The following is a 26,072-nucleotide window of genomic DNA, read 5'->3' on the forward strand; positions in this document are numbered from 1 at the left end:
ATAACATATTTGAAAGGTAGGTGAATGACGATTCACCAATTTCCACCAAAGTTGAAATATTAAAATATTTAATTTGGTTCTTAGAAACTCCTAGATTCTTTTGAGATTCAATGAACTTTTCAAAGGCATGTTTCAATCTCGAGTGTGCCCTCCAAGTTTTGTAACTGGGATGCCGATGATCACAAAACGAGGTGTGAAGTAACCATGCAAATCACTTGGTACCCTTAATGTTTACCCCTCAATCGATGTGCCGGTTAACCACACACACTCCATCGATAGTATGATAAATATTAAGTCACCCTTTACCTACCTTGTTAAGTCCAAGTTAGTGTGCCGTTTAACCACACACGCTCCACTAACGACTTTGACAAAGTGTAAAGTGTAATTTCATTGATTAGCACCTTATTCACATTTTTCTTAAAGTAACTAAGATTGGGAATTTAATAAAACATTTAATTACTTTATAATATTCATCATACTTTTAATGAAAATTTATAAGTGCTTGTCTTACCCGTTCGGCTAACGACCCTCCACCAGTCAAGCAAGCGGTGGGTGAGAGTGGACACCCATTAAGTTGCCATTTTATAGGCAACAACCTTATACCCACCTTATAGACCGGTTTCGTGAATGAGGCGTACTAGCGGTAAGATGACTTTTGATCTTACACATATATATATTATTATTAACTTATAATATTATAAGTATAAGGGTTGAATTTTAACTTTTAAAATTCTAAGGGTTGGAACTAAAGTTTTAATCAAGACTTTACCTGTTCCAAAACTTGAGGGCAAGTTTTGTAAACATTCAAAACTTTTCATTTCTTGTAACTTATGAGTTTATTAGGGTATTAAAATGAAGACTCTTCATTTTTATAACCCATGTATTCTTTTAATGGTTTTTAAACAAAATGACTTTTGGTTTTCCATAACTTGAGGACAAGTTATGGACTCCATTAAAACACATAAAGATCATGAATTAATCTACCACATAGGTTACAAATATTTCCTATGATCATCTAAACATCATAAGATCAAGAACATGAATATGAACACTTTCATGAATCAAAAATTACATTTAAAACTTGTAATTTTGATAATTTGTCATTATAAATGGATTAGCATGAACATTACACCAACTAAAACAAGTTTTAAAACACCAAAACAGTTTAGGGTAATGTTCCTAGTCCATTTCCAGCAACAAAGATCGAAATTCTGAAAACTGCAGCCTCTACTCATCGAGTGCATGAATTAATATGTCAATGGTTACCGATTCCTAATGTGATTGGGTTCATGTTCATTATTACCAATCCTTTAGTAGACAAGTTAATTCAAACAGTGATCAAGTGATTAAATTAACAAGTTTCCTAGTGTTCAATTCGTATCAAGCAAGACTTATAATAATAGTTAATCAAATTTGTTCAATTCAATCAACTCATGTATAGATGTTCATCACACATGCTTACACATTGATTTACATATTTTATAGTTAACCCTAGTTTCATATTCACTATTCCTAGGCATACAATCTTATATTCATAAAACTATATGAATCAAGTAATCAAGAAGATATTCATGCAACTCAATCACTTATTTGTTAACTAAAAACATTTATCATCAATACATAAGGATCTTTAATAAGATTAACAAGATGAATAACCAAATTAATATCAACTCAACCACTCAATCAAACCATGTTCATAAGATTATCTCATCCAAACAGAAGTAAAAAGCTTTTAGCTCATATCTACAGCAAGTAATAACCTAAAATCAAAATCTAATGATTCAAACATGGTTCAAAACAAAGATTAAGAAAAGAAGAATGATTATTTGCCTTTGATTCTCTTTGAAATTGTTTCTTAGGTCGCAATCTCGAAAATAACAGCTCCAAGAACCCTTCTGATCTTCAAAAATCGCAGCTAGCCTCCAGCCAAAGTTAGGGTTCGGGCCTATAAGTTATCTATTTATAGTTTCCAAAAATCGACCCAACTCGTCGAGTTTTTGAGAATAACTCGACGAGTTTCTCTAAAAATTCGCGTGTTCAGCGTGTACGGCAAGGCATCCTTAAACTAGAATATTCTAATAAACTCGTCGAGTTTATGGTAAAAACTCGTCGAGTTTCTTCTTTTATTTAGCTCCTTCTTTTAATCCTTGATCTCCAAGCTTCCAATCACTCAATCCTCTTCCTTTTTCATCCAAGCATGTCTTTTATTGCTGAAATTGAAATATTAAGCTAATTAAGTACCTTTTGTTCATTAAATGATATAAAATCAACAATAATTACTAAAATAATGAATGATTTCTATGACTAAATAAGCTCATATCAAAATACCCTACACTTGACTTTTGCTTGCCCCCAAGCAAAACCGAATTTTAGCACACCAATACCACATAAGACAATCCCAATCGAACACAACCATTATGCCAAGACCGCAACGCATGCATTTGTGTCTAAAATTTTCCTAAGAACCCCCCTCAATTCTAAATACTCACAATCATCATAAACACTCGCCTACTTCTTTTGAACAACGCTCATTTTATGCATCCCTCCGAATCCATCCTCAGAAAACTTTCTTAACCTCAAGTCATTTTTGGTTAAATCCCCAAGCATACATATGATAAAATAACCTAGAAAAGAAAATTACAAAAAAATAAATAAATACTACTTTTGATTGAATCTTTTATACTTTGTAGCTTTTCTTCATGATATTCTTCTTTGTCTTCATAGCTTTGTAGATTCTTTATTCAAACATTTCATCACTCTTTTTTTTTTCAACCCACTTTTTCCACTCAAAACTAAAAACCTAGAAAAACATATGCTTAAGCAAGGGAATTTAACTTCATCCTTTATTGGTTAAAGGCATTAGTCTCGTGTGCAATGACTACTTGAGCTTTCCTGGATATATTTCTGGTACACGATGCTAAACATATTGCGATCCTCAAACTAAGCGAGGTTGTGTTTTTGTCCCATGATTTCACTAGAATAAAGGGGGCCACAAATGCACTATAACGTATGTTGACTCAACTAAACATTTGGGTCCTCTTGCAATCATTAAACACAATACTAGCATGGAATCCTAATTGCTTTTACCATAATTTTCTAAATTAGGCCCTAGCAATTTTTATGCAAATTTTTAAAAATTAAACCTAGGATTCTAATATGACTAAATGTAATCAACCCCCTACCCCACACTTAAATTATGCAATGTCCCCATTGCATGTTATACATGATATAAAAGTAAAGAGAGAATTGGAACACACTCCCCTGGGATAGAAGTTGCGAGGTTGATATTCTTCTTTTGAGCTTCTTCTTCAGCTGACTTTGGACACGGGAACAACTCATCCATGCCTTGGGTATCAAATCTCGTGTGGTTATGCTCCAAAATATAGAGGAAAAAAGTTTTGGAAATTGCTCGGAAAATAAACAGTGATAGCACAGCCAATTGCCTTCGTAGAATGTAATAAAATCACCAACTCAAAGGTAAGAGAAAGAGCCACTCGCCAAGAATAAAATGAACTTATTAAGTTTAGTTGCAAAAATTGCAGATTTGGGATTCTTCGAAGGAACTCGTCGAGTTTATGTAAAGAACTCGACGAGTTTTTCTCTCTGTGAACAACATATTCCCCAACATCATTTTTTTCGATGATGGTTTTGAAAGGACTGATTATGGCAATATTTCCCTTCATTCTTCTGTAGTAAAACACATCTTTTTAGTTCTTTTGTTCACCACTCTTGCAAATAGACGTAATCCTCTCAATCTTCTCGTTTCAGACTCGATCTCACTTCATACCCCTCACGCTATATTCTTTCGTTCTCTCCCTCAACATATATTCTGAAAACAACAAAAGAAACAAACAAAAAGTAATAAAAGGAAAACACACCAAATAAAATCCTAATTTACTAGAAGTTTAAACATCAAAATAAACATACCAAACAAACAAAGAAAAATAGTTCAAAAAAGCCAACAAAATAAAAGATAAAGGAAAGGATAATTAATCTTCATCTTCACTTTCTTCTTCTCCCAACCCGCTTCCTCTGGCTCCACTTTGACGCATACTCCATCTCTCACTCCAACTCCTCACATATGGATATTCGGTTCATTTCCCATCCTTGGAATGTTCAAATGAGACATCATATGAGCCAAATTCCTATGTCCTTAATTCAAGCTGCTTGCTAAATCGTCTTGAAACGCCCTTTGCTCAACATTATAAGGATCCATGGGAAGCTCATCATTTATTGGAATAACGGGGGGATCTTCTTGCATATGTGTTGGTCGTGGACGAACCCGCCTCCCCGGTTGTTCAGGTAATTCTGCATCATCCACTGATGGAATATTAACATGGCCCCCGCCATAATCTACAATAATTTTAGCCCTTCTATAAAGAAGAGGACTAAATGCGGGTTGTGACACCATTGTTAATTGATTTCCAATTCTTCCTTCAAGAATTCCATAAGATCTTGCCAATTTAGTTATGAACATCCTACCACATATCTTTGAAGTTGATCGCTCCTTCACTCAACTTTCCGCTAAACACTTTGCTAAACAATACGGAATGTTACAAAACTAGTTAGGCGTAAGAATACACCATAAAAAGAAAACGTGTCGGCTTGGCACTTTATCATCATCCCTTCTCATATTGATGGAGCTTGCGATGAGGCGATGAAGAAGACGATGGACCGGTGATCGGATGCTCGCTTCTTGTGCCGCGGATGGAATATAAACTCCATTGGCAATTGTGCTCCACCACTTTGATGCATCCTCAATATTCATTAAATCTTTGTGACATGCTTCCATAAAAATTCCAAAGGCTTCTGTCATTGCCACATTTTGTTCATACAAATCCATTCGCCATGCTAGTTCTACCACACTGCATTCCCGGAACTCACCCCCAAGCATGAAAGTAAGAGCATTTGTATCAAAATAGTCTTCACTCCCATAGAACTTGATAGTGGAATAAAACTCCCAACATAATTCCTGGTATACCAGTTCTTGCAATCAGAAAAGTATCCTCCAAGCATCACATGTTATCCTTACTCCATCTTGGATGAATACCCTGGTGAGATGAGGATTCATTCGTTCAACCAACCCCATTGCCCTAGACAAGACCAATCTATTTCATTTGGCAAGTAGAACTCTTTCTTTTTCAGTTTCTCCAGTTTCCTTTTCCATGCTAACAATGTGGATTTTGAACCAATTTGTGGAAAATCAAGCCATGGACAACCCTTTTGACTTCCTTTAGAACTTTGGCCCCTATTTCTGGACATGATTCTGCAAAACAATAAATCACAGAAAAGCAAACAAACATAAACAATGTTAAAAATAAAATAAATCAGCATCCCAGCCTCATGAACTCGTTGAGTTCCTACAGAACTCGTCGAGTTTCGCAGAATGTCCAAAAATAATTCCGATCTTCAACTCTTCTAGACTCAAAAATTACTTCAGGGGTTTGCTTGGGGTATATATTTAAGCATTAATCCATGGAAAGAACTAGCAAAACCATTCTAATTTAGCCTAATTCGAAACCCTAATGTTTTTATGAAAACTCAAAAATCGAAGAACTTTAACCATCTTGTGCCTACATAAACCAGAAATCGGATCTTTAATAAGTAAAAAGAGAAGACATCATACCTTGAGAAGAGATTTAGAACAAGACACCAAAAGTGAAGAATTTGCTTGGGAGTTCTTGCTGCCGGCGTGAGGGAAAAATGATGGAATGATTTTTATTTTAGGGTTAAAACTTATACCCAGGAATAAAGAAATATTAGTATTATTATTTTTATTCTTTTTTTTCGGAAAAACTGTGATGCGCGATTTTTTTAAATGGACTCGTCGAGTTTTTGGAATAAACTCGACGAGTTTTTCTTTCTGTATGAAAAAATATTATTTCTAGAGGAAATCACAAAACACCCCACACTCTGCTTTGATAACCCTCCCAGCAATCATTTAAGCATAATTTGAAGATGAAGACTAAAAACACAACGAAAAACATAAAAATAGAATAAATAAAATACTACAAGAAAAAGAAAACAAATTCAATTGTCGGGTTGCCTCCCGCAAGCGCTTCGTTTTTGAGGAGTGTTTAGCTGGACTCCTTTCCGCCCTACGTTGCAGCGATTGCCTCTAAATCAAGCCCTTCTTCAGTTTCCACTTCCTTTGGCCTGCCCTCCTCATATCTTTTGATCCTATGCCCATTTACCTTGAAACTTATTCCATCTTTATTCCACAGTTCAACTACCCCATATGGAAAAACATGTTTAATTGTGAAGGGTCCGGTCCAACGAGTGCGTAATTTTCCTGGAAAAAGTTTGAGTCTTGAGTTATATAAAAGTACTTTTTGCCCTTCTTCAAACTCCTTATTTCCTTTCAATCTCGCATCATGCCATTTCTTTGTCTTATCCTTATAAATCAACGAGTTAGTGTAAGACTCGTTCCTTAATTCCTCCAAGGCATTCATTTGCAAGATTCGATTGGTACGCAACTCATTGGGGGGGGGGGGGGAATTGCACGTTTTCAAAGCCCAATAGGCTTTGTGCTCCAATTCCACTGGTAGATGTCAACTTTTTCCATAAACCAACCTATAAGGTGTTGTTCCAATAGGTGTCTTGAATGCAGTTCTAAATGCCCACAATGCATCATGTAACTTGTCTGCCCAATCTTTCCTGTGGTTGCCTACCTACCTTTCCAAAATTCTTTTGAGGGCTCTATTTGTTATTTCAGTTTGGCCATTCGTTTGCAGATGATAAGGTGTTGAAAATCTATGGCGTACACCATATTTTTGCAAAACCTTTGCTAGTTGTTCATTGGCAAAATGGGTCCCTCTATCACTTATCAACGCCTTCGGTACTCCAAACCTAGAGAATAAATTCTTTAAAAATTTCACCACCACCCTTGCGTCATTTGTTGGTAGCGCTCGTGCTTGAGCTCACTTTGATACATAGTCCACTGCCACAAGTATGTATTTGTGCCCTTTTGATGATGGAAATGGCCCCATGAAATCTATACCCCACACATCGAAGACTTCACACACTTGGATGCTTCTTTGAGGCATTTCATTCTTTGCAGAAATATTTCCCGATCGCTGGCACGCGTCACATTCTCTCACATAGGTGGCATCATCCTTAAAGATTGTGGGCCAATAGAATCCTGCATCAAACACCTTTTTGGCAGTGTATTGAACTCCATGATGTCCTCCTATAGGCCCATTGTGGCAATGCTCTAGAATGTCGCGGATCTCCTTTCCAAACACACATCTTCTGATGATCCCAACTGCACAGCTCCTAAAAAGATATGGCTCATCCCAGAAATAATATTTAATTTCTGACATGAGTTTCTTTGTTTGCTGATGAGTGAGCCCTTTTGGAAGAAAGTCCCCAGCTAAAAAGTTCACAATATTTGCATACCATGGTTCTTCTCCCATTATCACCATCAAATACTCTTATGGAAAACTATCCCCAATACCCTTGTGGTCAGATGCATCCCTTTCTGGATTCTCTAATCTTGAGAGATGGTCAGCCGCTACATTTTCCATTCCTTTCTTGTCCTTGATCTCAATGTCAAATTCTTGAAGTAGTAACACCCACCGGATCAAACTTGGTTTTGCGTCCTGCTTAGCAAATAAAAATTTAATTGCAGAATGGTCAGTAAAAACAGTGGTTTTGGACAATATAAGATAAGGATGGAATTTATCAAAAGCATAGACCACGACCAATAATTCCTTTTCAGTTGTGGTGTAATTTTCTTGAGCCGGATTCAAGGTCTTGCTAGCATAATAAATTAGTTGAAAATGTTTATCGACTCTTTGACCAAGCACAACACCTAAGGCAAAATCACTTGCATCGCACATAATTTCAAACGGTAAATTCCAATTCGGGGCGATAATAATCGGGGCGTTAGTTAATTTTGTTTTCAATATTTCAAAAGCATTTAAACATTCTGTTGAAAAATTGAAAGGTGCATCTTTTAAAAGTAGCTGAGTTAAAGGCCGAGTTATTTTAGAAAAGTCTTTGATAAAACGACGGTAAAAACCCGCGTGACCCAAAAAACTTCTAACGCCCTTCACATTGGTTGGTGGTGGTAGTTTAGCAATGTTGTCAATTTTCGCTCGATCTACCTCAATCCCCGCTTTGGACACTTTATGACCTAACACAATGCCTTCTTTAACCATGAAATGGCATTTTTCCCAATTCAAAACTAAATTGGTCTTTTCACACCTGGCAAGCATTAAGTCAAGGTTAGTAAGACAATTATCAAAAGAAGAACCAAACACGGAAAAATCATCCATGAATACTTCCATATACTTCTCCACCATATCGTGAAATATTGCCGTCATGCATCATTGAAAAGTGGCAGGCGCAGTGCATAACCCAAAAGGCATTCGTCGGTATGCAAACGTTCCACTAGGGCAGGTGAAGGTAGTTTTTTCTTGATCATTCGGATTGATTGGTATTTGGAAATATCCTGAAAACCCATCTAAAAAACAATAATAGCAATGACCGGATAATCTTTCAAGCATTTGATCAATAAAGGGTAAAGGGAAATGGTCTTTGCAAGTAGCATCGTTTAGCTTTCGATAATCGATGCATACTCGCCAACCGGTTACCGTTCGCATAGGCATAAGCTCGTTCTTTTCATTCGCCATGACTGTCATTCCTCCTTTCTTCAGCACTACTTGAATAGGACTTACCCACGGGCTATCAGAAATTGAATAAATGATCCCCGCATCCAATAGCTTTACCACCTCCTTCTTAACTACCTCTTGCATATTCGGGTTCAAACGCCTTTGATGTTGCACCACTGGCGTTGCTCCTTCTTCAAGAATTATTTTATGAGAACAATAAGAGGGGCTTATCCCCTTTATGTCGGTGATTTTCCATGCAATGGCGTTCTTTCTTTTCTTCAAAACCTTCACTAATTGATCTTTGTCAATTGGGGTGAGGTCCGATGCAATGATCACAGGCTTCTGTTCCCCTTCTTCGAGAAATGCATATTCTAAGTGTTCTGGTAACGTTTTCAGCTCCAATTGTATGCTCTAAACACCAAACAAGTCGAGTTCTGGAATTAAACTTGACGAGTTTAGAACAAAAGTTTCCTCATATTCTGATTTTTCATAGAAACTCGTCGAGTTATTGTGATTAACTCGTCGAGTTTTTTGCTCTGTTGACTTTATCAGTTCTTCGTATTCTGATTCTTCAAGAAGTCTTTCTAATTCTTTCAAATCTCTCTCAGCATCAAAATCATCTTCTGAAGTGGAAATGTGTTCGCCTGCTTCGTCTTCTTTCCATTCTTCTAATAATTCTTCCAAGACATCTACTGAAAAGGCAGTATCATCACTACACTTTGAATGTTTCATGGTCTGATCCATTTCAAAAATAACTAAGTCTTCCCCCACTCGAAGGGTAAGCCTTGAGTCTCGTATGTCTACTATGGCACCCGCGGTATTCAAGAATGGTCTTCCAAGGATTATTGGCACTTGATGGTCCTCCTCCATATCTAGCACAATGAAATCTGTCGGAAAGACAAACTTATCGACTTTTACCAATAAATCTTCACATATACCCCTCGGGAATGTCACCGTCTTGTTTGCTAAGTGGATTGCCATTCGGATTGGTCTCGGTTCCGGAAGGTTTAGATTTTTAAAGAAAGAGTATGGCATGAGGTTCACACTTTCCCCCGAATCGGCCAATGCATAGCTAGTGGCTAAATTCCCGAATTGGCAAGGAATGGTTAGGCTACCCAGATCACCTTTTTTCTTTGGTAGTTTGTTTAACATTGCGGCTGAACAATTCTCATTTAAGACTACCTTGGATGCTTCCTCCATCTTCTTTCTATTTATGAGAAGTTCTTTTAGGAACTTTGCATACTTTGGCATTTGCACGACTGCTTCGATGAACGAAATGTTGATTTTTAGGGCCTTTATGTGCTCCAGGAACTTCTGGTAGTCTTCATTCTGCTTCTCCTGTCGAGCTCGGCCTGGGAATGGTAATGGTGGCTTAAATGGCTCAGCTTTCGAATTGTTTTGCTCATCAGGTGCGGAACTCGTTGAGTTTCTGTCAAGAACTCGACGAGTTTTGTCTACTGTTGGCAAATTCGGATTTTCTTGATCTTTTTCTTTTGCCTCTTTTGATCTGTACTTGGGATTGGAGTGAGGGGTGTGACTATCTTCCCACTCCTTGTTGTCACTATGTTAATATGCGCACCCTTTGGATTTTTTTTCGGTGTCACTAGGAAGCCCGCCTGGTGTTCTTTCGTTAAATTGCTTGGCAAGTTGCCCAAGCTGTTTTTCAATATTCAAGATTGAAGCTTGCTGATTCCGGTGCAGAGCTTGTTGATCCATCATCATGGTTTGGTGCTCCTTCATCATCTTTTGTTGATCTCTAATGGCTGCATCAGATTCGTCGTGCCTTTTCTCGGAAGCACTAACGAATCGAGTTAACATGGCTTCAAGATCCGTCTTCTTCTCTTGCGCCGGTTCTTCTTTTTGATAAAACCCGCGTGCTTTTTTCCTGTACTTTTCCTCCTTTGCCTTCTTGCACTCGTCGTAGGGGAGCCATTCCTTCTTGGGCTTACGCCAATCATCATCAAACCTATCGCTACTCGAATAACAAACTTGTGCCTTCCGGTTGCCGTTCTCATCAAGATTGCAATCCTTAGTAAGATGGGGACCGCTACAATTGTCACAACCCACCCTTATGGCATGGATGGATTGATCCATCTTTGTCATGCTACGATCCATACTTTCTAGTTTGGCCATCATTGCTGCCATGTCATCGGAAACTGAGTTAACCATGTCTCTAGCTGTATCGTTCCTTGGATTATGATATTCTCTTGAATGTTTGGAGAATTCTTCCACCAATGTTTTAATGACAGCTGGTGCTTTCTTCGTGAGGGGTCCTTGGGAGTCCAATAATTGCCTGGTTGTGACGTTCACACCATCATAAAAGATAGAAACCTCTTGTTGCACGTTTAGGTCGTTTTGAGGGCAATTTCTTATTAACCCCTTATATCTTTCCCATGCCTCATAAAGTGATTCTCTCAGTAATTGCTCAAAGTTAGCAATTTCTTTCTTCAATTTTGCAATCTTAGAAGGTGGGCAAAACTGGTCAATGAACTCCTCGCACATCTTTTGCCATGTTGTAATGGATCCGGGGGGTAAAGATTTCAACCATTCCTTCGCGGCTCCTTTGAATGTAACCGGTAACATCCGTAGTAAGATAGTATCGCGAGGTACATTTGGCATATGGAAATAGTCAGCAGTGTCCATAACTTCTTCAATATGCTTGTAGGCATCTTCGTGCTCCTTTCCATGGAATGGAATGTCTTTTAGTTGTGCGAGGATGTGACCTTTCAACTCAAAATTGGTTGTAGCTGGAATTGCAGGTTGCACGAGTCCCGGCCCTATACCATCTCTTATGCGCTTCTTGTAATCTCCCATCGGTATGTCGGCGATGTCGGCCATATTACCTCCTTGATCAGGATTGCTTTCTTCACCAAACGTGGATGTGTCGGATTCGATCTCTTTTCCTCTTTGGTTGCGAATAATCAACTCCGGATTGTCTACGGGTGGTATTGGTGTAGAACTGGAGCCTCGGGTCATAAAAACCTGAAATAAAACAGAAAAACAAGCGTAAAACGAACAAAAACGAAGAATTTACGAAACTGTTACAGAAGAATAAACTCGACGAGTTTTAAGAAAAAACTCGACGAGTTTAATGCAAAATTATAGAAAATCAATAAGAACTTAAAACACGAGTTTAATGCAAAATTATAGAAAATTAATAAGAACTTAAAACAGGTAACTTTATGCAAGAAAAATCTAACACAAATGATCGATAATACCAGCAAACAATATAATTATTAGAACCGTTCCCCGGCAACAGCACCAAAAACTTGATGTGTGTAAAACGAACTAGTTTTAATCCTAACAAACTCAAATGTAAACAAACACACGCATGCAGTGTACCTATCGATAGTAGTTTAGTTTAAGCAAGTAGGGTATCGAACATAGGGAACGGTAACAATCAAATTAAGTACTAGTATTACCTAATTAAAAACAATTAATAAAAGAGGGGGTTTCTCTAGTTTTGCAAGACTAGAAACTTAATCAATCAATTAACTTTCAAACAAAGACAATTAACAACTAAGAAGAACAAGAAAGGAGAACTAGATTCAATGATAAAAGAGACTTCTGTTTAGATTCGATTCACTTATTCCTATGGTTGATTTCGTGGCAAGTGCAATGAATTAATATGTCAATGGTTACCGATTCCTAATGTGATTGGGTTCATGTTCATTATTACCAATCATTTAGTAGACAAGTTAATTCAAACAATGATCAAGTGATAATAATAGTTAATCAAATTTGTTCAATTCAATCAACTCATGTATAGATGTTCATCACACATGCTTACACATTGATTTACATATTTTATAGTTAACCCTAGTTTCATATTCACTATTCCTAGGCATACAATCTTATATTCATAAAACTATATGAATCAAGTAATCAAGAAGATATTCATGCAACTCAATCACTTATTTGTTAACTAAAAACATTTATCATCAATACATAAGGATCTTTAATAAGCTTAACAAGATGAATAACCAAATTAATATCAATTCAACCACTCAATCAAACCATGTTCATAAGGTTATCTCATCCAAACAGAAGTAAAAAGCTTTTAGCTCATATCTACAACAAGTAATAACCTAAAATCAAAATCTAATGATTCAAACATGGTTCAAAACAAAGATTAAGAAAAGAAGAATGATTATTTGCCTTTGATTCTCTTTGAAATTGTTTCTTAGGTTGCAATCTCGAAAATAACAGCTCTAAGAACCCTTCTGATCTTCAAAAAATCGTAGCTAGCCTCCAGCCAAAGTTAGGGTTCGGGCCTATAAGTTATCTATTTATAGTTTCAAAAATCGACCCAACTCGTCGAGTTTTTGAGAATAACTCGAAGAGTTTTTCTAAAAATTCACGTGTTCAGCGTGTACGGCAAGGCATCCTTAAATCTAGAATATTCTAATAAACTCGTCGAGTTTATGGTAAAAACTCGTCGAGTTTTTCTTTTATTTAGCTCCTTCTTTTAATCCTTGATCTCCAAGCTTCCAATCACTCAATCCTCTTCCTTTTTCATCCAAGCATGTCTTTTATTGCTGAAATTGAAATATTAAGCTAATTAGGTACATTTTGTTCATTAAATGATATAAAATCAACAATAATTACTAAAATAATGAATGATTTCTATGACTAAATAAGCTCATATCAACTGTCGGGGAGTCGACTTTTGGCTAGCTGCGTGTCTCCTACTTTGGCCCGGCACAGAGGGGATTTGCACTTTCGACCGTAGAGGGCTTCAAACAGGGTAGCCTTGATACTGGTGTGGTAACAGTTGTTATACGAGAACTCGATCAAAGGTAAATGGGTGTCCAACGATTTTCCAAAATCGTTGACCCATGCTCTCAGCATGTCTTTCAGGGTTTGGATAGTTGTCTCACTCTGTCTATCTGTCTGAGGATGATAAGCCGTGCTCATGTCTAGTTTAGTTCTAAGAGCCTTCTGGAGGGACTGCCAAAATCTGGAGGTAAACCTGCTATCTCGATCGGAGATAATGGACACAGGCACACCGTGCAGTCGAACCTCCTCTCGAATTTAGATTCGCGTGAGTCTTTCCATTTTGAACGATTCTTTAATCGGAAAGAAGTGAGCGGATTTTGTCAAACGATCGAAAATTACCCAAATGGTATCGTACCCACTCGGAGATTTAGGTAACTTGGCGATGAAATCCATGGTAATCATCTCCTATTTGCACCCGGGTATCTCAGGCTGCTGGAGCAAACCCGAGAGTTTCTGGTATTCAACCTTCACCTTGGCGCAAGTCAGACACTTGCCCACGAAGGTAGCGATTTCGGATTTTTGGATCTAAGAGTCTCCAACTCTAATCTCAAGTGTTTTTTGTGATCTTCTTCGCTTATGGAAGAGACAAGTATGTCACCAATGAACACGATGACAAACATGTCCAGAAAGGGGCGACACACCCGGTTCATCAGGTCCATGAACACCGTCGGTGCATTGGTTAGACCGAAGGGCATCACTACGAACTCGTAGTGACCATATCGTGTCCTAAAAGCTGTTTTGGAAACATCACTCTCATGAAATCGTAGCTGATGGTACCCTGACCTAAGGTCTATCTTCGAAAAGTAGCTGGCTCCCTGAAGTTGGTCGAAGAGGTCGTCTATTCGCGGAAGAGGATAACAATTTTTGACGGTCAACTTATTCAGTTCACGGTAGTCTATACACATCCGGAAGGATCCATCTTTCTTCTTCACAAATAATACTGGGGCTCCCTAAGGTGAGGAACTGAGTCTGATGAACCCTTTATCGAGCAGCTCATTGAGCTGACTGGATAACTCCTGCATTTCTGCTAGCGCCAATCGATTTGGGGACTTGGCTCTAGGGGTAGCTCCAGGAATTAGGTCGATGCGAAACTCAACTTGACGTTCGGGAGGGATTCCCGGGAGTTCTTCAAGAAAGACATCAGGAAAGTTGCAGACTTCGGGGATGCTCTCGAGGTCTTTAACTTCTTGTTTCTTGTTTATCACATGGACTAGGAATGCATGGCACTCCTTTCGAAGAATCTTTTGAGCTTTGATGCATAAAATAATGCGAAGATTGGAGCTAATTTTATCACCATAGATCATGAGAGTCTGTCCAGAGGGGAGATTGAGATGGATGGCTTTTTCATAGCAAAGGATATCAGCACGATTGGGGCTCAACCAATCTATGCCAATGATAACATCAAAGCTCTTTATGGAGATTGGCATAAGATTGATGGGAAAAGAATGATCGTTCAGGGTAAGGGTACAGCCTATGAATATATCGGTAGCACTTTCTTTCTCACCGTTAGCCATCTGGACGGTAAATGTTTCGGTTAATGGTTGGGGATTATGTTTAAGGTGATGTTTGAATCAATGGCTAACAAAACTTCTTTCAGCACCAGAATCGAAAAGGATACAAGCATAAGAGTTGTCGAGAAGGAACGTACCCGAGACAACGGTGAGATCGGCGACTGCCTCCTCTTGTCCCATAGCTAGGACTCTCCCAGTGTTACCAGTTGTTGCTGCCTTGGCGAAGTTCCTCTTGAAATGTCCGACTTCACCACAACCATAACAATCCTGTCCGACACCTGCTCCGGAAGCTTGATTTGTTGATTGGGTTGGTGTTTTGCAGTTTTTCGCAATGTGGCCCTTTTCGCCACAGTTGTTGCAAAGAACCTCCCGAGATGGGCTAGATGTGAGGTGATGATAGTTGCACTTGTTGCACATAGGGAGGGTACCAACATACCTACTGGTAGGTGTTTAAGCTGTGGATCCAATGGCAGAAATAGCAGCAGGGATAGTAGCAGCGTGGACTGCTATAGTTTGCTCGTTCTTCGAGGATTCCTGAGAAAGCTGACTCTTCTTCTTCTTCCAAAATTTTCTTTTCTCACCACTCCTCTTTGTCGGTTCAGGAGTGGTAGCTGCTTCCTCAAGGTCATCACTATGGTTAATCAAGGTTTGCGCTAAGCATTTGGCGCTGTCGTAGGTATTTGGCTTCGCAGCTAAAACATTTCCCTTGGTTGGCTGGGTGAGCCCCCAGATAAATCTCTCAATCTTTTTACTCTCCGGGGTAACCATTCCTGGACAGAGTAGCGCCAAGTCATCGAATCTGGAAGTGTAAACGGCGATATCGGAACCCTTCATCTTTAGGTTCCAGAGTTCGTGTTCCAGCTTCTGCATTTCGCCCCGTGGGCAGTACTCCGCAAGCAAAAGTTCCTTCATGGCCTCCCAACCCATAACATTGGCTACAGGTAGGGTTAAGGATTTGACTCGACCATTCCACCAAGTCAAGGCTTTATCGATGAACGTGCAGGCGGCGAACTTCACTTTGTCAACTTCTAAACAAGCACAGATTTCGAAAATAGATTCGATTTTTTCGAACCATCGAGTCAGGGCGATAACACCTGCAGTGCCATCAAAATATGTAGGTTTCGCATTCATAAAATCTTTGTAGGAACACTCCTTCCGGTGTCCTTGACCACCTTCCTGGTTTTGAGATTGAGTACCACCTCCTGAACCACCGGAGCCACCAGGGTTCATTTGAGACATGGCGGCTGCTACTGCGGCAGTAACAGCTGCCTGGAACATAACATGATCAAACTGAGGAGGAAGTGGCGACAGAGGGTTGTTGTTCTTTGAACTGGATCTCTTCCTTGGAGGCATCTTGATCTAAAATGATCAGGAAGAGAGGATGGTAAGTCCTCTGAATTAAATCAAGAGATATGAAGCAAGAGATATCTCATTGTGATAGATAAAGTGTTCAACTATGCGATAATATAGGAATGTTAACAAGGCAATAAATTATCGCTAAAGGAATGAATGAGTAGCAACACTTGAATGAGGACTTCTATAATGGATTTGGCTCAATAAAATACTCCCATAGTATTTTATGTTTCGATGCGACGATCACTCATTTCTTCGATATTAGGTAAGTTTTAGGCCTGCTGAACACCAAAGTCACTCCCAAGCACATGTTGGTCGTGTCTCGAATGAATATAGTTGATCAGGCTATATTGACCCTAGACACGACTACATAACTGCCTAGGTTTAACCGCATCGTTCAACACCCAATTACTTATGTTTTGTTCTACTCGTAGTTACGGATTTCTGCGGTTAGGTATTCTTGTATACTTTTGAAAAAATACTTATATTTTAAAGTATACTTTTAGTTCAGAGCACTTCGGCCCCTTTAGTGTTTATAGTTATATACCATGTAAGGTTTAGTATACTTATTTCACTATAAACAAGAGCTCTGATACCAATCTGTCACACCCCGAAAACGTAGGCGGAAACGTTCCAGGGCAGAGGTGACGTCATGTTAAGTATGACAACCAATGTACATAGCAAGCATAGTAAACACAACCATTACATTACATAGAAGTATTTACATTTGTTTGAAAGTAAAGTTATACATGATTATATATATATATATATATATATATATATATATATATATATATATATATATATATATATATATATATATATATATATAAATCCAGAATGAACAAAAGTAAAGACGAGACTGCTAATGTGCTCCGTCTTCTCCAAAAGATCGCGGGGTACCTGTCTAATGTGGACCTGAGAATACAAGCAGTTTTGAAAAATCAGCATAAAGCTGGTGAGTTCATAAGCGGTTTGTTTCTGAAAATGAACAAGTTTCCTTTGGTTTTTTGTAAAAGTTATTATCCAAGAAAATCCCATATTTTCTTATAAGTAAAGTTTAGTTACCCATTTGTTACACGATCTTAGTTAAGATCAGTTCTGTTATCCCAGGAAAAACCCTAATTTTCATTAGAAATTTGTGGTTGGTTAATGATTCAGAAGCAGTGTACAAGTATCTACCATACTTAAAGTGTTTGTATGAAGTTTCCTGAAAGTCTTGTTATCCTTGAAAAGTACATTAGTTTTAACACGTATATAAAACTAATAAGTAAGTAGAAAATTTTCATAATCTAGATTGCGAGTTCCATAACCATACAATAGACTAGATAAGGCTCGGAACGGGGCCAATATCATTTTATGACTTTTGTCACCCTTGGACCTTTCGGTCCAACTGTAGCTAGCAGTCAGGTGCGGGGTAGTCAATCCCGTATAGATCTATACACTCAAGTCACGTTCCAGGAGATTCTGGTTACACGGGTAGTCCTACACTCTCGTAACTAGGGGGGTGTTACCAAGGACGTAACTCCAATCTTAAGATTAATGAAATTAAAAGTAATAATATGGAACATTCTAATTTATTAGTCCTTCACTCTTTTATCTACGGGGAGTGTTATCAAGGACGTATAAAAAGTTCTAAGATTTATGTTATTGGTCCTTCACTCTCGTATCTAGGGGGAGTGTTATCAAGGACTCTTATGTTGTTCATCCTTCACTCTCATAACTAGGGGGAGTGTTACCAAGGATGTGTTAAGTATATTAAGGTTAACAGTTTTACCAGAAATGATAAAGAAAATCATTTGTGAAATATAAAATATATCATTTTATAAGGAGTTTCACAAATTAATCTGAAAAGTTCACTCTACAAGTTAAATGGTTGGTAAAGCTATTTCCTGTGTTAAAAGTATACTGAATATGAAACATTTCATATGAAATAATAAGTTTCAGTACAAGATTTCCTTGTACTTTTGCTTGTATTCCCCCTGAAAGCATTGAAAAACACAAAAAAATGTGTAGGGTTGTGAACTCACCAGACGAGAAATGTGTCGGTTAGGATGCTAAGTGTCAGTTCGGGGCTTGAACACGCGCGAGGATCCTATGTAATATGAAGAGATACACAATTGTATCTAATTAGACTTTGACCACTAATTAATTAAGATAGTATACTCCGAGACGCGAAAACACTTTATTTCAAGTGCTAGGAGTGATCCGAGTAGCATCTAAGGAGGTGTAAGGCCTATACATGGAGTTTTCTCTTCAAGAGTAAACTCCTAAGGGAGTTTTCGGCCCAATTACCATATCCCCATGAGTTTACGGCCGTAAACTCATGGGTGGTGTGTTCTAGGATGCTTAATGGTCTGACAACACCTTTGGGATGAAGCTATGTTCAGTTCTAAGACAAGGGAAGTGAATTGATCAACATATGGACCATTTTAAGGATTTTACGGCTCTAAAAAAGGAGTTTACAGCCGTAAACTCTCACATACCCATTCCTTTAATGTTTTGATGGTCCTAGGTTAATCACATGTAATTCTAGTCCAATGTACAAGCCATGGAAGGAAGTTAGGGCACCATTTGACCACTTTATAGGAGTTTACGGCCCATGAACCATTCCTTGGGGGTTTTTACGACCGTAATCTCCTAAGGAGGTGGTTTCTCTAATGTTTAAGGTCCCTAACACAATGGTGGTTGGTTCAAAACATTATTCCAAGGCATAGGAGGTGTTTTAGGGGCATTTTAACACCTTAAATGGTGTTCACAGCCCATGAATGAGGGTTTACGGTCCAAGCATGTTCTTGGGCCGTAAATTCATGTTTACTCCTCAAATGATGAGGTTTTGGTGTTCTAAGTCCGTTCATGCAATCCCTTAGGTCATATCTAAGCTCTAGAAGTGGTTTGGAAGGGTTTTGGGGCTCCAAAACCCTATTTATGGGTGTTTGCGGTTTGGGATTGTTCCTGGGCCGTAAACACAATTATTTGGTCCTTTTGGATGATTTAGACACATATTTGAAAGCTAAACATGATACACTATCAGCTAGGATGGATTACTTACAAATTTGGAGCTTGAAATGGATAATTGTAGATCAAAACTTGGATTGTAGAGAGAGAGTGTGAAAAAGCTTCAAATGAAATTATTTCACCTTTATATAGGGTTAGATTTTGAGGCTCGGTGGAAATCTACCCGATACTGACGTTAAACGAGGCTTACGGTCGTACCCGATTAAGTTGTCGTAACCCGAGGTGGTTGTAACTGAAAATTTTCCAATTGAGTATCGAGGGTGTTTTCACACGTTTCTAATGTTTGTGGACACTCATGAAGTCATAATAAAGGTCTCAATTTAAATGACTTAATCAAAAAACATAAACAGAACAATTCGATAAAGACGAGTTTTATTGACAAATACGGGTTACAGCGACGGAATAAACTTCGGGTTGTCACAAATCTTCCTTATTTCTACTTCATCTTCAACATCATTCATCATGTCGTTCTTGATACAAATCAGGATGTTGGTGAAATGAAACTTTGTATATCTTTCAAGGTTAGTGAGTTGAAATAAAAAATTCATTAAATTCCTAATCTTGTTTTTTCCCTTAAAAACCACACCATAAGTTTGAGGCACTTTCGCATTCTTCTTAATTGCCAAGGAAAGATCATTATCCGTAAGGCCAAATACTCGTAGTAGTTCTCCAAAAAAAGCCTTGATATAACCAAATCCAATGATTTAATCATTTCGATTTGACTTAAGGATCTTCAACACATCCACATTGATTAGGATCTTGGTTATCGAAATAAGATCATTCAGGTTCATCGATAGAAGTCAATAGTTGTGAATTTGAACTCCACATTGTTATCCCTCACAACTGAATATCGAAAATTTTGAAGTAGACCGTCGAACAAGGCATCCCTTTCAATCCTCATCACTTTCACTATTTTCACCAATGACCACACATCATCTTTATTTTTGCCAAGATATCATGAAATCGAATCTTCAAGTTCTTGTATTCATTTTGATCTTTGAAGTTATCTACTATTTTGACCTATGGATATGTAAACAACATGCGGTTGATAGGAAAATCGAGTTGATTGAAGTCAAAAATTTCAATTTCAATGCTCTAATTCCGCTTTTTACGGAATTCATCATTCTTCTTCGACACTGCGATTTCAATGGTTTCATAACACCAGTGTTTGTTCAGGTCACCTTTGTTTAGGCCTGGTGGATCATTCTCCATTTGATGAAGAATGTTATTAATTTGCGTTTGTAGTTCCAATTCAATTGCTTGTTTCTTCTTCTTATCTTTATCCGACTGTTCTATCAGAATGACCTTTCCTTTTTCTTCTGGATCAATTTTTGAAGTTGTTTTATCAAGATCTCGACTAGAACCTCCTTCTCCCTATGTAATCGAAATGCCTATTTATTAAGCTTTGGGCACATTTTTTTGTAGAGTTGTTGTAATCGAAGACACCATTAAAAGCTTCATGGGAATTCAAGTTGGAATTTTAGTCAAATTTACTTTGCCAACTAGTACCCTTTTCTCTTTATTAGAGTCCTTTGAAGATCCAGCTTCTCAAACTCCACTTTCTTCCCCTTGCGAGAATTGCACCGTATGTGGAACAATAGTTGGTAAACGAAGTAAAAAATCAAGGATTGGGGTGAGGTCAATTTTAATATTCGACTTGATGTTCGAAACCATTTATGATAGCGATTCTGGAGAAATTGTTGATTGTGCTGAAAGCAGAATTTTGATTTCGGTGAAGAATTCTTTAACTCTAGTAAGAACTTGAGCACCCCCGCCCCCCATTCGTCTTGTCTTGAAGACCAACCATATAATCCTTGTTGAAAGAAGAAATGTCTTCAATCAATCTGGTAGTTGCTTCAGCTATCACATCCACCTTCTTATGAAGGGTAGCAAAATTCTCATCAAACTTCTTAACTTCATAGTCCAACAACATTCAAATATTTGTTATTTGAGTCTGTAAAAACACTTTTAATTCCTCCAGTTATTTTGCAAGAAGCTCATGATGTTCTTTCAAAACATCACTAAGCTTAGAGATTTCACCATTAAGACTTCGAGAATGATTAAGAACCCGTTCATCATTTCATTTGTCAACATCATCAATTAGATCTTTTAGTCGAGACTCTTGAGGTTTGAGAAGATGGTTGACATCGACACTAATCAAAGCATTTTTGTGTCTTGTATTAGCCAAGAACTGTAATATGGAATTCATCTTGGAATTACTTATTTTGAATTCTTTTCCTAACATGATTATTTCATCAGGAATATTCTATTCCTCTGGATCAAACTGAAGATCAGCAAATGACACCATGACATCATCATCATCAACTTCATTTCCGTGTTGTGATTTTTTAGGGGATTGAGATGATAAGAGTGTGGAAATAGGTTCTTGCATGATACCAAAAAATTTTGGTGAAATTGTTGAAATCGGAAATGAAGTGGGAATGGGTAATGGTGGTGGTGGTAAAGTTATTAAAGTTTTGATTATAGATGCAACAGTAGATTCATTGTTGAACATCTCTTCAACCATGTTGAAATTGTAGGTTTTTGAGCATTCTAACACTCCTAAGGTGTTCATGCAACATGCAAGATACATGCAAAATTGATTTTCCAAGGTTCATAATCCTATCTAGCATACATGGGGAACATTTAAACATAAAAGTAAGCTAGAAAACATACCTTGTAGTAGTTTGGATTCCATGAAAACCTTGTGAGCCTAGCACCCCAAGTGTGATGCCTCAAATGTCTCACACAACAACAAATGCACTTAGAATAACCTTGATAGAAATGTCACACTACTTGAAATTGGCTAGGCCCTCTTCTTTCTTTCTAGTGACCGGTTTTGGTGAGCTTCATGTTGCTTATATAGTGTGTTACAATTAGGGTTACACCATGTAAACCCTAATGTGACATGACTCTTCATTTCCATGATCCATGGGTTTAACAAACAACATGAAGCATCCTATGGGTTTTAGCCCAACCTGATAATCCATGAAGCATTAGCCCGCTATGTAAGTATGGATGATTACACAATCAACCAATATATTTAATTAGTATCCTTTTGATCAGTTAATTAATTCCAAATTAATTCTTGATAAATACTAATTAAATAATATTATTAATATATTAGAACTTATAATATATTAATAAACCATAAGTGTTATTTCTCTCATTTTAGTCTATCTAAATGCATGATGCCATGCAACCCAAAAGGACCATGCCAAACCGGGTCAAGTACATACCAGAAACAGTTATGGACTTAGACACCTTATCCAACAGTATCCCACATGGATAAGTCTAATAACTATAACTGCAAGTATCACTTTAGGAACCGATCATCAATCGTAGCTCTTTCAAGGTCTCTCGGAACTGAGATGATGATGATACGCCATTTAAGATAACTGATCATATAATCCTTTGTTCTAGATATCAGTTGGACAAACACATAGAACAATGTCTTACTTATTGTCCAACAGTTTGTTTCTCGATTTCTGATTTGTTTGACAAAGAACTTAATCGAACACCTCAATTTCGTTCTGACCGGGCCCAGTACATAGGTCAAAAAAAAATCATCGAGGCGCCCAGATATAACTTCTAATCCAAGAAGGAACAGATAAACTTCGACTTATATGCTTGTTCTACTACTTGTTGAGTCACACACAAAAATACGTTTTAAAACATTGATTTACCAATGCGTTTTTGTACAATCAATGTATAACCAACTCACAGGCAACAAGTCATATCTCTAGGTTTGAAGACTTATACAATATTACCATCTCACGACCACTTGAGATAAGTTCCATGAAGTGATACCAATGAGCGTGGTTTGAATCCAATACTCAGAACTTAGGAGCCCTCATGAGTGTTGTAGCTATGTTCAACATCTTAGACCTCTATAACCCAACCCATGACAGTCTTAATTGATACCTACTTCCAACATATGACCGACTGTGGAGAATTTGAATAATATGTAATATATAATATAAATATTCTGGAAGTCAAAACACGCAAAATGAAACGATAGTAAACGATTGACAAAAGATAGCAACACTTTACTAAGAAATAAATACAAATTTTATTCATCATCAAATGTGAATTACACTTTACACATTTCATAAACAATCTAACTACTAAAACTAATATCATCCTTTAGCCCTATGCTCCTGATTGATGGGTTTTGAGAATTCTAACACCCCTAAGTGTACATGGAACCCTAGAAAACCTTGGATCTATGTTTGTCTAAAATACATGCAAAATATGATTTACAAGGTTCATAAACCTATCTAGCATACATTGGGAACTTTAATTCTAAAAGATGGCTAGAATTACATACCTTGTAGTTGATTTGATTCCTTGAAAACCTTGAGGGCCTAGCACCCCAAGTGTGATGCCTCAAATGCTTCACACAACACCAAATGCTTTGGAATGACTTTGAGAGAATGTGTAACACTCTAAAAATCAGCCTTGCCCTCTTGGTGGTAGAGAGCATGTTGCTTATGTAGTGTGTCACATCTAGGGTTACACCATGTAAACCCTAATGTGTCATGAATCTTTATTTCCATGACCCATGGGTTTGTAACTCCCATGGAGGATCCTATGGGTTTAACCCAACTTGATAATCTATGGAGCCTTTTAACCCACTATACAAGTTATGGATGATTTACATAATCAACCCATATATTTAATTAGTTATCTTTTGATCACTTAATTAATTCCAAATTAATTCTTGATCAATAATAATTAAATAATACTATTAATATATTAGAACTTATAATATTTTAATAAACCACAAGTGTTTTTTCTCTCATTTTGTGTATCAAATGCATGATGCCATGCAACCCAAATGGACCATGCCGGGTTGGGTCAAGTACATAACAGATATAGTTATGGACTTAGACACCTTATGGAACAGTCTCCCACTTGGACAAGTCTAATAACTATATTTGTAAGTATGACTTCAGGAATCGATCAACAATCGTAGCTTTTTCATGGTCTCTTGGAACTGAGAAGATGATGATGTGCCATTTAAAATAAGTGATCAGATAATCCTATGTTCTAGATATCAGCCAGACAAATACATGGAACAATGTTTTACTTATTGTCCAACAGTTTGTTTCCCGATTTCCAATTTGTTTGACATAGAACTAAATTGAACACATCAATTTAGTTATGACCGGGCCTGGTACATGGGGCAAAACAAAATCATCGAGGGGCCCAGATATCGCTTCTAATCCAAGAAGGAACATATAAACTTTGACTCATATGATTCTTCTACTACTTGTTGAATCACACACAAAAGTACGTTTTATAACATCGAGTTACCAATGCGGTTTCGTACGATCAATGTATAACCAACTCAAAGGCAACAAGTCATATCTCTAGGTTTTAAGACTTATATGATATTATCGTCTCACGATCACTCAAGATAAATTCCATGAAGTGATACCAGTGAGTGTGGGTTGAGTCCAATGCTCAGGACTTATGAGCACTCATGAGTGTTGTAGCCATGTCCAACAACTTAGACCTCTGCAACCACTCATGACAGTCTAGATTCATACCTACTTCCAACATAAGACCGACTGTGGAGGTTTGAATAATATGATATACTAAACATAATTATTCTGGAAGTCAAAACATGCTAAAGAAATATAGTAAACGATTGACAAGAGATAGCAACACTTTACTCATAAATAAACACAACTTTTATTCATCATCCAATGTCAATTATAGTTTACAAATTTCAAATTATCTAACTACTAAAACTAATATCATCCTTTAGCCCTATGCTCCGAGAATACTGGAGACGCTTAAACCTACTCAGTCCCTTCGTGAGGGGATATGTTGGGTTCTCATCCGATGATACCCTCTTTGCCACGAGGAGTCTGTAACGCCCGTAGATCCGAGCTAGTCAATTTAGAGATAATAGGGGTCGAAAACGACTTTTTGACAAAAGATTATTTAGAATAAATAATCTTAACCAAGTTGTAGAATATGTCTCAAGGGTTCTGTACATATAAAGAACGTTAAAATCCGAGTTATAACGAAGAAGTTATGGTTCGTCGAAGTTTTATGGCAAAACCGGCACAACACCGGGAGACGTAAATAGTGAATTTACGATGGAGGACTTTTTAGCCATAGAAATCTAAAAAAAATTTGTATTATACATTAAACCGAGAACATACAAAAAAAAGAACGCCCAAATCTGACTTCGTATGAGGAAGTTTATAATTTTCTAAGATTTGGCTTAGCAGTGCACAACCCGAAACTCGAATTTTAGATCGAGCGGTTTTTGGCCTACACGACCTAAATGAGAATTGAAGATCTCATTAATATGAACTCAACGGTAAAAAGACATACGAAAACAGAGTCCGTAAGTAGAAGTTATGAATTTGACGCAGACATTAAACAATATAATCTCCTCGTACTGTTAAATTTAATATCGATCAAGAATTAGCCGACAGAGTCAAAATGAAAGTTGTAGATCTTATTTTTACCTACGTGTTGATATAAAGAACATCAACGACCGAGGTCTTATGTGAAAGTTATGTATTTTAGAAGTTGGAAGTGTGCTGTGCGAAAATGGATGATGTGACACAATCTTGGCCTTTGCTTTCTCTCCAAGGCTTGCCACTAGATGGTGACATGTGGCACCAAGTTCAACCATTTTTCAACCTATAAATAGAACCTCTCCCACCCTCATTTTCATCACACATTTCCCATTCTTTCTTCTCTTTACTCTCTCTAGAACCTCTATCTAGCCCAAAAACCCCCCGAAGAGCCTAGGGAACCTCCCTAGCAC

General features: G+C 37.6%; 1 non-coding gene across 1 annotated transcript; it reads left to right on the plus strand.

Moving 5' to 3' along the window:
• Window positions 1-10,962: 10,962 nt before the first annotated feature.
• On the plus strand, window positions 10,963-11,069 carry LOC111898814 (small nucleolar RNA R71). Its single transcript, XR_002852716.2, has one exon. It is a non-coding gene; the product is annotated as a small nucleolar RNA R71 (small nucleolar RNA).
• The last annotated feature ends 15,003 nt before the right edge of the window (window positions 11,070-26,072 follow it).

The sequence above is a fragment of the Lactuca sativa genome, chromosome 4 (genome assembly GCF_002870075.4).
Source record: "Lactuca sativa cultivar Salinas chromosome 4, Lsat_Salinas_v11, whole genome shotgun sequence".
NCBI classification, from domain to species: domain Eukaryota; kingdom Viridiplantae; phylum Streptophyta; class Magnoliopsida; order Asterales; family Asteraceae; genus Lactuca; species Lactuca sativa.